This window comes from Leiobunum rupestre, chromosome 5 (genome assembly GCF_980474605.1).
Source record: "Leiobunum rupestre chromosome 5, qqLeiRupe1.1.hap1, whole genome shotgun sequence".
Lineage (NCBI taxonomy): Eukaryota > Metazoa > Arthropoda > Arachnida > Opiliones > Sclerosomatidae > Leiobunum > Leiobunum rupestre.
The window spans coordinates 2,317,356-2,331,206 of record NC_143388.1 but is presented as its reverse complement, the minus strand read 5'-3'; positions in this window follow the sequence as shown (position 1 = coordinate 2,331,206).

The following is a 13,851-nucleotide window of genomic DNA, read 5'->3' as shown; positions in this document are numbered from 1 at the left end:
GTACAGTGTAGCCGTTGCCGCCGATGCCGATGCTGCCGTGTCGCGCATAACTCTTCAACGGTTAAGGCTAGAAGAGACAATGATATCTCGTTCGAGTGTACACTCTGTTTAAAAAGTCTTCGACAGGTGAAATTTTTTCCCTCTTTTTAATTCTGCTAGAAAACTGCAATAGAGAGACCGATGAAACCAATTGCAACTATTATTTATTTTCCAATATCTTTCGTTATTTATCGGCTTCATCCGCCAAAAATTAATAGTTTGGCGGGAACCGTCAAACCTCATTTTTGACAACTTTTTAAATATTGTTTCTACGGCGCTGACTCGCGCGTTTTTGAATTCACAATGGTCGGTTCATATTTAGAAAGTGGAAAAATTATCCCCTACAATCAACGGTTGAGAGGTTATCGCGTTTACAAACTTTCGTCGAAACTAGGAAACAACTAAAATGCATCAAGCGATTATTAATAACGCAACTTCGAAAGTGATCCAACAACATATATTTAATTAAAGGCTGGTTTAAAATTGTGGTAACAATTATTATAATTAATTTATAACGCAAATAGCTTTTTAAAAGCTTTAGCGTATAAAAAAGGATATTCTTAAAACCACTTGCCAAGTTGTCCTAGGAATTTGTTTTTTTTAAACCGGCCTTTAATTAAATATATTTTAACTGTTGTTGGATCGCTGTCGAAGTTGCGTTATTAATAATCGCTTGATGCATTTTAGGTGTTTCCTAGTTTCGAAGAAAGTTTGTAAACGCGATAACTTCTCAACCGTTGATTATAGGGGGATAAATTTTCATATCGAGTACAGGGCAAATAATCTTCTCTGAATATTCTATTTAAGTGTAACCATGTAACTTATACGGTGCAAGGTCTAATTTTAGTGGTGCAAGAGGGGTTTAATTTTTTAAAGCTGAAATCCGAAGTGTATGTTAAATCTGGGGTGGTGCAAGCTCTAATTTTGACGGTGCAAGGTGGTGCAAGCCGAGTGCGTATAGAAACGCGTGTTTGTTTCGTTTTAGGTTACCTGGGGGGCTGACCATTAAGTTAGCCCCCCATTTACTAAAATATTATAATTTTTAAATGAAAGCGGTGCAAGCTCTAATTTTGACGGTGCAAGGTGGTGCAAGCTGAGTGCGTATAGAAACGCGTGTTTTTTTCGTTTTAGGTTACCTGGGGGGCTGACCATTAAGTTAGCCCCCCCATTTACTAAAATATTATAATTTTTAAATGAAAGCGGTGCAAGCTCTAATTTTGACGGTGCAAGGTGGTGCAAGCCGAGTGCGTATAGAAACGCGTGTTTTTTTTCGTTTTAGGTTACCTGGGGGGCTGACCATTAAGTTAGCCCCCCATTTACTAAAATATTATAATTTTTAAATGAAAGCGGTGCAAGCTCTAATTTTGACGGTGCAAGGTGGTGCAAGCCGAGTGCGTATAGAAACGCGTGTTTGTTTCGCTTTAGGTTACCTGGGGGGCTGACCATTAAGTTAGCCCCCCATTTACTAAAATATTATACCCTTGAAATTATCAACTCAACCTGTGAGGCTAATTCAATTAAGTAGATTGGAAGATATTAGTAGCGAACAGCTCTCAGCTGTTAATTAAGACAAGAGTTTATAGTAAGGTATTTTGAATTTAGTTTAAATTACTCAGTATAATTTATGATATTTACTTAAGTGTAAGTGTAAGTGTGTTTTGGTTTATTTTTCAATCACGATGAACTAAGACAAATCTAGTCTTGGACACTTGAGTACCAGTTCTGCACAATTACGTTGGGTTATTGATGAAAGTTAAATCTAGAACGTTCCATAGACTGTTCTGAATAAAAATAAACATTTATAATTTTGCATAATTCTGGTTGCCATTTTATTTCTAATCACTCGCCCACAACATTAAATTTCTGGCAATCCCGAGACAACTAAATTTGCGATATAACGGCGACGGGAAATTATTCTCGTAAATTTATCGCGCGGCCTTGGGGAATATTATTTTAACAAAATTTCGATAAACTATCGTTTAATTAAAATCGGCCCGATTCCGTTAAAATTATAAACCAAAAAGCGAACGGTCGTTGTAATACCCTCTTTAGCTATTTCTTTCATTAAAATTTGCTTTGTATTATATTCAACTGACAAACTTGTACTGTAAAAAGGGTTTAATTCAATTGTGCATTGTTATAGTACGTCTAACTCACTGTTGTAACTACTTAACTTATGATATTCTGAATAAATTAAAATTGGTCGTTTCGTCGCAATTATTCTAATTATAATTAAATTTTATACCGGGCGGGATAGAACTGGGATAACATTTTTTAACAAATAACTCTAAATTGCGGAGATACACCTTTAAGGGTTATCTCGAGAAATTAATACCACTAGGGACAATTCTTCCGAGGAGAGGTATATTTTGGCTTGCCAACTTGTTTCTATTAAACAATATTCCTATGTTATATCTAGATATTAGAATAGTTATCTTCTAGTTGTTTCAATGCTAGTGGTTTGAAATTAAACTTTCGGTTTTAAAGGTTATTATCAGTTTCATATCACCTTGGATATATCATGGCCTGTAATAGTGTTACCCCGGTTTTGTGAAAAAATCCTTTATTTGAAATGGAACATTTAGTTGGAGTTCGATCTTTATGGCCAACTGACATCCAACGTTTCATTCTAATGAAACATTCAGAATCTTCTGATCAAATATTGAAAATTTGTGCGTTTGGATATGTAAATTCGGTGAATCCTTATTTACTTGAAAGAGTAATAGGATACTTAGGAGGTTCAACTTCATACGCTGATTTCAAGTCAGCCATACATGCTACTTATATGGCATGGAATATGAGTAAAGATGTTAGAAGATGAAAGGTGTTGACTATTTTTACGCCCCCGTGAGAATACCCTGTTGCCTATTTCCACGCCCCCGTGAGAATAGTCATTTTGCTATTTCCACGGGGGCCGTGAGAATAGACACCGCCAAAAAAGAAATATGACACAGTAAAAAGGGCAAAGGCTTAAAATATTAAAGTAGTTTTATGACTTACCAATATAGTTTTATGACCAAACAATAATTATAGAACTTTTGCCTACCATAATTTTATTTATGATAACTTAGCAATATAAAAAGCCGATTATGTAAATTAGCGTTGAGGCATAAGTAACATAATAACTGTTAAGTAACGATGTCGGCTAATGAAACTGGAGAATCCGAAACCGGAAATCCGTTGAGAAACTTTTTACGCGCCAAAGCACGTTTAGTGTTCAAATAGGAACACAATTACCTCGATAAACAAAAAATTATAATGATTTAAATGCGTTTCGATTCAACTAACAAATAGCTGCTAGTTCTTAGGATGTAATGATTTATACAGTCCTTGCCGAGACAGACTATCAATAATTAATTTGGCGGTGGGATAATACTGAGGGCCCTACTTACAGTGATAGTATATAAAATTTATTTTGTGCAATTTGTAATTTTGTTTACATTTGATAACCATTTTTTTAAATTTTAATACCTTCATTTAACCATAAGTAACATACCATAAGTAACGTGAACGTTATTACGTTAATAGATGTAAGTTTATGATAGTGTGCCGCTGAAGTGGCCACGCCATCAGAGCGTTCAAAAGTGGCGTAGCTACGGGGGAGCAGATCCCGCAATGCGGGGGGCCCACGGGCCTAGGGCAATTATTTGAATTTATGTTCATAGTTTACATAGATTGGAGTCTAGTTGCTGGCGGGCCCGAAATCTGAATCTACGCCACTGGCATTCAAACCTGGAATTCTTTTAAAAAAATTATATTTATACGAGAACATTTATTGGTCGCCTAAATTTGGGTTAATGTCGAACGAAAAAAAGTATAAAATGCAGTGGCGTAACTATAAGAATTTGGGCCCGGGGTTAAACTTGAAAAACGGGCCCTCAATCAGCACATTTTTAAGCTGAGCATTTCCATGAATTTAAAAAATAAATAATCACTTTCAAGAATAGCAGAAAACACGAAGAAAATAAATGTGTGGTGCTTGTGTGGATGAAAATAAACATATGATGAACTGTAGGGCTATGTTAAAACAAAACCAACCCCCCCCCTTTTGTGAATCTATACATATATCACCCTTTACACGTTTGCGACAAAAACCTACACCTTGCAGTGGCGTAGCTGATGGTCCGCAGGGCCCGCGGTGCGGGGGGGGGGGGGGGCGCTAACCATAAAAATATTAAATAGGGGGGCCTCAAAGAGATTTTTGCGGGGGTGCCTCTGATTTCTCAGCTACGCCACTGACACCTTGTAATTTACAAGCGTGCATTTTCCAACGCCGATTTTCGCGGGCACATTCTTTAGCCGACGGTGACGATCGGACGCTCCTTCCCCTTTACCAACCGGAGTGTAAGCTTCAGTAGCGTTCAGTCCCGCTTGGGTTTTTTCCCCTTCGCTTTTCTTGGAAATATTGCCCCACCTTTTGTAAAGCATCTTTCAAGAGCTAGCTTTTGTTAAATTGGAGGGAAAAAGGCAGAATCACGCTAAAACAGCAACGGGCCAAAAGCGCCCAAAATTCTCTCCCTCGAACTCGGAATGAAAACTGCAACTAGTATTATTGTACGTTAATAAAACCAGTCGCGGCGAATATTAATTTGTAGACCCGCTTTTGTAACATTTTACTTTCCCCTTTTTGTAAATAAAGTTTGTATTAATTGTATCTCACATGTGTCATTACGCGTTGTTACATCAACCGAATTCAGTTAGAGATAGACCTTTAGATTTTTTCAGTTCAAAATATTCCCCTTATTTATCACAGGCTACGTGTTATGAGATACGAATAAAAGACGATTGTCTTTATGTATTTATATTTAGAAGAAATTACTTTCTAACACTTAAGATTTTGGGGGGCCCAGGGAAACTTTAGGAGTTTTAGAATTGCAGCTTCCAAACCGTAGCGATAAGAATTATTACGACAATTTTCATTAAGCATAAAATGTTTTAATGAATTACATAGTAAATACAAATAACGGGAAACGAATGAATGATTTAGTAAAACCAACCGCTTTTTATACATGTATACATAATAAATGCGGGTTTAAAAAAACAGAGGTTATATAAAAAACAAAACAACCCATATGAAATTGGTTTGGTAGATAACGTTAGATGTTAAGGATAAAGTCAATATTGACTACCCTTAACAGAAACGTGTCTGCCAAACCCAGTGGTAGTTACGCAACTGATAAAGTGTCGCTCGTAAAATGATGGAATTCAAAATGACTTTTTGGCGCGCGAATCTAGCGCTACATGTGTACAGAAAACCGACTTATTTGGGGGGAGGGGGGTGACGCGATGGACACATAATAAAATGGTACCTACAACCATTCGTTTCATGGAGGGGGGACACGGTCGGAGCTATACATATGAGGTCCTTATCTTTGATTTTCATATAGTGTGTGATATTGGACTTTAATCGACGTTGTGAGTACCTTCCGAGTGTCTAGAACGAACTATACATATGAGGTCCTAAACTTTGATTTTCTAATCGTGTGTCAAACGACGTTGTCAGTACCTTACGAGGGCCTCGAACATAATTAAAATTACGGTCGAACATAAAGATTAAGTTACTTTTTAAAAGGTGGCGTACTCAAAATTAACCAACCTTGTGAGGACCCATTATTAGCGAACATAATGCTTTGGTTAACTTAATACATGTATGCGGTATTTTCGCAAAGGCATATTTTTTAACATGGAATTAACTTATGGAGAATAATTAACATACAAAAGAATAGTCAATAGCCGGATGTGACATCAATAATATTTATATACCTTATGAGGCCTCATCAAAAGTGTTTTTTACCGGATCTGACGTCAATAATATTTATATACCTTGTGAGGACTCATTGAAAGTGTCTTTTAGCGGATGTGACGTCATAATATTTATATACCTTATGAGGCCTCATTAAAAGTGTCTTTTACCGGATTTGACGTCAATAATATTTATATACCTTGTGAGGACTCATTAAAAGTGTCTTTTACCGGTAGTGTCTTTTTCAGTTCCAGTAGGCCTCGTTTGGAGCGCCACTTATCGATCATGGTTAATCGAAGTGTGTCTAAAGAATGTTATTGGTGTTTAACTCTAAACACACAAATCTATTTTTGACGTAGAAATCCTAACCATTTTAATGAAATAATGTAGTTTAAAAGACTCACGACCAAAAACGCAATTTTGATTTAATGAGACTCGAAAAATACTTAAATGGGCAAATTACTAATTTTTGGACCTCCAATAGCTCAATTTATAAATCTGCCACGAGTGCATGGAGCGAGCGGCTAGGTGTTTCCTATCAGCTGACCAGTCATTGATTCTTCTAGATCTGATTGTTGGAGATGTGTACAAAATTACAAAATCTTCGTTGAAACTAATACAAACAGATTCCCTACGAAGTTTGTGTAGCCACGAGGAGCTATGATAAAAACTGTAACGTACTATAAAGAAGGGGAATGTCAGGCCTACGCCCTCATATGTAGATAATTAAAACTAACGCCAAATAGAAAACTATGCCAGAAAATGAAAAACCTATGCCAAATAGGGACCTATGCCAGATAATATAAAAACTTTATTTATATGTATATATATATTTGTATATTTTATATTTATATATTTATAATTAATTTAATTAACACTATATTTTTCCTGCCGATTTATCTTATCAACTTTTTATCTTATAAAATGGTCGTCTCGCTAAATGTTAATTTAAATTGCCATCTAATTTTCCGCCAGTTAATAATTTTATTTCCATCCTATTCTTACATAGGCCTACAAAAATTACTGCGCCAAATAGAAAACTATACCAGAAAATACGAAAACCTATGCAGGGAATATGAAAACTTTATATACAAATAACTTTATATATATATATATATATATATATTTTATATTTATATATTTATAATTTATATATTTATAATTTATTTCATTAACAATATCGTTTTGCTGCCTATTTTCGGTAGCTATAAAATGTAAGAGCAATGCCGACCTGCAAAAACAGCTATGCCTTATAAATAGTGATTCCGCTCCTTGGTTTACTTGTTATAGTAGCCACGTTTACGGTAGGAAATCAACCTATGACGGAACTATGCCAACTATGCCACCTATGCATTTTAGGGAGTTGCATAAAAACCGTTGAACAAAATTTCGACATATTATTTTATCATCGGCTAACTAATTTTGCGAATAAATGCAAATGAATATCTGATGAACAGTTTGGTTTCCGCGAGAATTCCCGCGTGGAATTTGCCAATACATTTGTGTTTCTTGATCTTCGGAAAGCATTTGACTCACAATGAGACTACCCGTGATGGTTTTCACAGATTTTTTTGAAACTCGGGGGTTAGTTAGACGTTATGGTAGTATCAAAATTCCCAAAGGAAAAAGCTGCAATGGGCTTTAGTTTTCCCATGGCAAAGAAAAATGATTTAGAATTCTCAAAACGATAAATCTCGAGGTGAGAGGACTGTAATGGGTCGGCAATGTAGCTGAATAAGTTGTGAAAAGCATATAAAATATTCAAATTAATTTTTAAATATATATATATATATATTACACATATAAATGTTTTATAATGATATGTATTTTATATTTTTAGAACATGCGAAACGGTTTCTCCGAAAGTGAAAAATTGGAAGGATCCTGCTTTCCCATAAATTTCATTGTTTCTAAGTTATGTTTGTGTGATTCTGCAAAACAAAAGCTTTTATGATTCAAATTCTTGTATCTACTTCAAACTTTTAAACTGATTTTTTTTAAAAATAACGAGATAAAAATAACGTCAAAAGATTTCACTAACTACATCTTATCTCGTTTTCACTTTGTGATTTCTTCTCCCACTTACGCTGTTTTTATGTCGTTAATTTTTTTAGGATTTCTGTACACCCTAAAGCTGTGATGTTTATCTTATGTAAATCATTTAAGGCATCCTTTTTGAATTTCAGTATATCAGCAAGTATTGTTATTTGTATCAAGGATAAATTCGGTTTTTCTGCGATTTTGACAGCATTATTTAATACGTGCTTTGCGGATAACGTTCTTTTAATTTATTAAATGGATATGTCCTCAAAATTATCAAACCGAGAAAAATCAGTGAGAGTTAGGTAATAAAATGCATTTGCAGTTAAAACAAGTCCTCTCTAAGTGAAAGTATATTATGCTTTGGCCACCTTGTTTGGAATAGTTTAGTCATAAGTATGCACGTGTTTCGTTATGAAAAGTGATTAAGTTCATAGAAAATCGGAGAATTGCGCCTTTATCGACGTAAACTTTTATTGTTGTAAATAGCTAAAGTTCACTCTCGAAAGGACATTTAATGTCGTTCGGCCTCAATTTCTTATCCTGATTTTCCGTTGTTTGAGAGTCAACGACTAGAAACACCATTTTTAATTCGTCTCAATCACAAAGCATTGAAAAGTTTAATAATAAGTTTAAACAAACTGTTTTGGTTCTAGAAGTCGTGTTCAGCCGGAGCCCGGTAAACTGAGGCTACGAATAACTAGTTGGCGAAAGTGACCTCATAGGCTCAAGTAGGCATGCCGCAAGCCTTTTTGTTAAGAAAACAGAACGTTTTTCGTGCCATCGGTCCCCAATTAGAAATGAATAAAAATGCCAAAAGAAAAAAGTATTAAACGTTCACGGTCCACCGCCACCAGGTGCAAAGTTTCAAGATGAAGTTAAAAACTAGCAGAGTGTATTCAAAGTAGCAAAAGCCGAAATTTCACTTGCTAGTTTCGAGATTAAAAAAATTCTTTGTTCCTTCCAGAATTGCGTTTTAATTTTTAAAGAAATAAACGTCAGAAAAATAAGGTATTCGTAATAAATTTATCATATTAAGTTTATTACTCAGAGTTATAGGGGTTTCACTAACAAAGGAGAATTGCAGCGACTGGTTTATCTTCTTAACAGCTTGTTTATGGATTGGTATTTATATTTTCATTATTTTAAACGTGTAACATGGCCTTAAATTTATCTTGTTTTGTTCGCAGATTTGATATTAAAACGAAAAAAGGCAGACGTTGTGTAACGACATATTTGAAGACCTACCGAAGAATCTGGGAAATAGATATTTTTAATAGATATTTTTGAAGGCTTACATTCCATATCCGATAGGTTGGGGTTATTCTTACGATTTATTTTTCCCCTTTTAACTTTCTCGCGTTAGTGCATCCTCGACATAGTTTCCTCGACATAGTTTCCTAGAAGTCAGTTTTATGGCACCCCGATTGTTGACGCTGGCCGTGGGCAGCCGGGGGGTCGTAAGAAGCTTTTTTCTAGCTCTCACTTCAAAGTGGTCCGCATGTGCTTTTAAAGAAAAGAGAACGAGCCACTGGTAGGGAGTTCCCGGGAAGCCTTGTGGCCAAAGGCAGCCTTAGTTCCCCCTGCGTTACTATCTCGATTCTATTCTCTCGCCTTTCGGCATAGCAAGTATTTTCCCTCAGTCGCGATTCTTCCGATAGATTCAAAATCAATTAACCCACACCCCCTCCCTAACTTTTATTGCAGAGTGCCATATTGGGGTTGCCATTACCCAGTTCGGAGAAATTCTCCATTGTATCTGTTTTGTTGTGAAACACTATTTTAAGATGTGATTTATGCCTGGTGTCTTGGTGGCACCAGGGTTTGACGTTATTTTAAGTTTTGATATATGGTGAACGATACGAGTGCCCCTTTGAGATGTTCCGACGGTTAATACGGATATGATAATTAGCGTCATGACGCCTATGCCCCTGAATGGATGAATCCATCGAACGTTTTTAAAAAGGAGGTCACCGATTGGGGCCTTTGAAAATGACCTCATGGATCACGTGAACAGGGTTTTAATAAAAAGCACGGACTCTGGTTTTTAAGCGAGGAAGAGACGGCTGGCCGGTGAGCGAAAGCTTTGAGTTCCCGGAAGATAATTAAAAAGTGTGACGGACTTAACAGTTTTAACTTGTTCTCGCCCCGAAGCTCCTTTTCTGAGCTTTAGTTCGGAAATGAAAAAGGGTCGTGGCCGTGAGTGAAAACCGCGGTATGGTAGCCTTAAGTAGCCGACCGTAGAAGCGCGACTGAGTCACCAAATGTGTGCCAAAGTGTGTGACGCAAACTGTGCGTGAGAACGCGACCGTCAAGCCGAGGAGCGCCGAAATAACTTGATCCAGCCCTGGACTCGAAAACTTAAGTATGCTTAACAACTAGTTAACGGTGGCAATTATCCCGTAAACCAGCCGTTCGCAAGGGGTGAAAAGGGAGTGAAATGTTTAAGATCTCTTAATGTTTGATTAATGTTTTCAATGTGTTAGTCTTATTTGTGGCTAGTATTTTGCATGACTGTTATTGGTTTCAATGTGTTATTAAAGTTCTCGTTTACTAATTGAATTAATGGCAACCCTTAGTATTAAATTTAAGCTCATACCCTAGACAACAGTTAGTCTTGCTAATCTCCCTGGTAACGCATTGGGTAATGTAGGCTTGGCCATGGGGTGTCCTTAAGCTTGGCAATAGTTAATTATTGCCTACAAGAAAAAGCCTCACAGTTGTTCTTGTGTGATTTGGACAACACTTACGACACGGCTATATAATTTTCTAAAGAATAGAGCAATTGCTTGCAAACCGAGCAGGTTATAATTCTTCTGAACCGTAAATTAGATATGGACTTTTTTAAATTGTCAGGGTGTGTTTGACAGTTTCGGCGATTAATTCTTCTACGAACAAAACAAGTTAGTATTTCATTTTCAGATCTTCTTCTTCTTATTAGATCAAAGCAGAAACATTTTTTTTAATGAGACGTTAAAAAGGGTTTAAGATTCACAAAACTATTAATTTGAATAGGTTTTTATAAGTTTATTTAAAATAGCGAATACTTTTTAAAGCAGCTTTAAGTATTCCTGCATATGGAGGAATAGTACGAAAAATCCAAATTAGAGAGAATCACTAATGAAATAGAGGCTCACCTTGAGGCCACAGGCGCCTTCAAATTGAATTTCAAATACACAGTTGGTAACCAAATTTTAACAATTTTTAATTTCGTTCCAAAAATAAACAATTAATAATTGCGATCTAAGGTTTCTTTTCATATCGGGATAATTAGGGACACGGTTCCATGATAAACTGAAGGTAACACCAGCATTCGGCGTCACTGCGGCGCCTTTCTCAATATAAGCCATTTCAGGGTAAATAGCTCGGGGAAACTTCCAAGGCGATTCGTTCTATTGTTGAGAACCAAAACTGGTAACTTTACTCTGAACCCCTAATTAAAATTAAATATATTTTCATATCAAAAATGCCCTGGATTTTATTTAAGGTTTATTAAGTCAAATTTCTTCCATAGATGGAACTTAACATACAACGCATTTAGATTTACCCTAACGAAACTGATATTATCAATCTCAATGTTATAACATCTCATGGAGATAAACTTGTTTGAAATATTTCAATACGATAACATTTAATGTTTAATCAATTTTAATTTTTAACGAAACTCTTCACAAAGGTTGGTGAAAAACATTTGTTTTAGGAAGAAATGGATCAAATTTGGATACAAATAAGGTCAAGATCAAGTTTTTTTTTCCAAATATTTCGACAAAGAAGGATTCAGATAATTTAAAAAGAATTTAATAAAATAATTTGAAAACCTTTTTTATATATTTGATCAGAATATAACGAAAAAGTTAACATCCCGTCAAATTTTTATCAAATGATTGAAAATGCCAATATCACTTGCCTAATTTAATATAAATCTGATTAAAATAAAATATTTTAACATTGAATCAAATTTTGATCTCTCATCTTATTTTCGAAAGATGCGCAGATAAAAACTTCTGTCAAGACTCTTGATGCCCAGTCATGGAATTCCAGAGTTCTGACTCCTCAAAGACAATCTCTGGGATTCATCGGACCGTAGCAGTTTTTTAAAGATTTTACTGGAACCTTTTTTCGAAAATGATAAAATTACAATTTTTCGCCAAAATTGTTTTTAATCTTTTAAGAACGCTTTTAAATGAGCACTTCGTTTACTTAATCGTCTACATACAAAGAGATAATATTTCAAAAAATCAAACTGACCCCATATTTTAGGAATATTTATCAAACCATGTTTCGAAAGAGTGTTGAAAATGCTATAAAAACTAATTTTTTATTTGGTAATGGAAGCGAATGAATGAGTAAAAGAAAGATTAGCTTTCTTAATTTGAACATTTAAAAGTCTCTCGCCACAACACTACATCCAATTCAGAATTAAAAACAGAAGAGAACGAAGTATCACGTTTGAGATTCGAATCTTAAAAAAATATTTATTTTGAATACAATTAATTTTTAAAGCTTAAAAACAATAAAGCGCATTAATTAAATATTAACTTACCTCAAGTCGTTTGATTTCAATATCTGGTTTAACAAACTTAAGACCTTGGCACTGGTACTACTATATTTTCCCAAATTCGAAGGAATAAAACTGGTTTTACCGCGAATTTTGTTGGTTTGGTTGAACATTCCTACTTGTCATTCAACATTAAAAATTCGCCGGATATACGACACGATTTTGAAAGGGTTTTTAAAAATATAAATGAAACAGACTACAATGTTATAATATCTGATACACAAAACAAGTTATAAACACTTTTCTGGTAATAATCGTCTTCAGGCGGAAAGTGCTTTTTCTTTCATTATAGCACCATCTGTTGATCTTGCAAATGCCAGTGTCTATTCAAGAGAAAGTTCTTCGTAAGAAGAGAACACTGAAGGTTGCAGAAGAAATGGCCATGGACCCTAATGGGAACTTGCTTGAGTTGAACAAGAGGTGGTTAGAAATGGTCGAGATAAAATATGCAAGATGGTCGTTGAAGACGCAGCTGAATTGCATGGCTTGGCATCAAGGATCTGACCAGAAGATGTACTTCGCATCTTTCAAAAATAAACATAGGAATGAAAATATACTACCATGGTTAATCAAATTATTCCTTTCAGATTTAATTATGTTTTAGATAAATAATTTGGCAAAATAAAAAAATTATGCGATCTTTTTCATTTTTACAAACAAGAAAACCTTTTTTATCTAAATGTTTTGTAACAAATTTGCTCAAAATAATTTGTATCTTATTTAGTCAAAATAATGTACATCCTTGTTAAATATGATTGTATCCAATTTCCAAAATGTGATCAGTTCAATCTAAATGTTGAGTAAAATCTTCCTGAGAAATTCGACAAAATAATTTGGAAATCAAGTCAGAGGTATTTTTCATATAACTAGTTAATTTTAATTCAGGGTCGAGAAGAGTAGTGACCAATATTGTTGGGTTAACTCGAAGAACTTTTCGTTCCGAGTTTCGCGTCTTTTTGTTTGTTCAAAGACCTATCGGAACGAGCTATTTGTATGTTTTTAAATTTCTTCAAATTTGTTTAGGATTAAGCTATTTAATCCTTTTTCCTAATGGAATAATGTTCTTATTACCTAATTTTATCATCCTTAGCAATTTTCTTTGCCCTTAAGGATTTTATGAAGATGCTTTTAATAAGTTAGGTGCCACCGTGTTGCCAAGCGAAAGGTATCTTTCAATTGAATACTTGACATCGGCCACTCCTGTTCCGAAATTATTAAAAATATTAAAATGGAAGCTAAAAATTTTTACTAAATGGAACTTTCTTTGCCCAGTGGTTCAAGCTTAGCTTAGTGCTGGTGTAATCAGTTACACTCATGATGCTCGTCAGTTATGGACCTTTCCTTAAATATAAAAAATCTATATGAAATATAATTGTTTATAAATCAGCCTTTAACGTTATCAATTATGTTTATTTAACTGAACTATGGGATGAACAAGCCTCAGTCAAGTTTCATAGAAAAATCAAGCTAA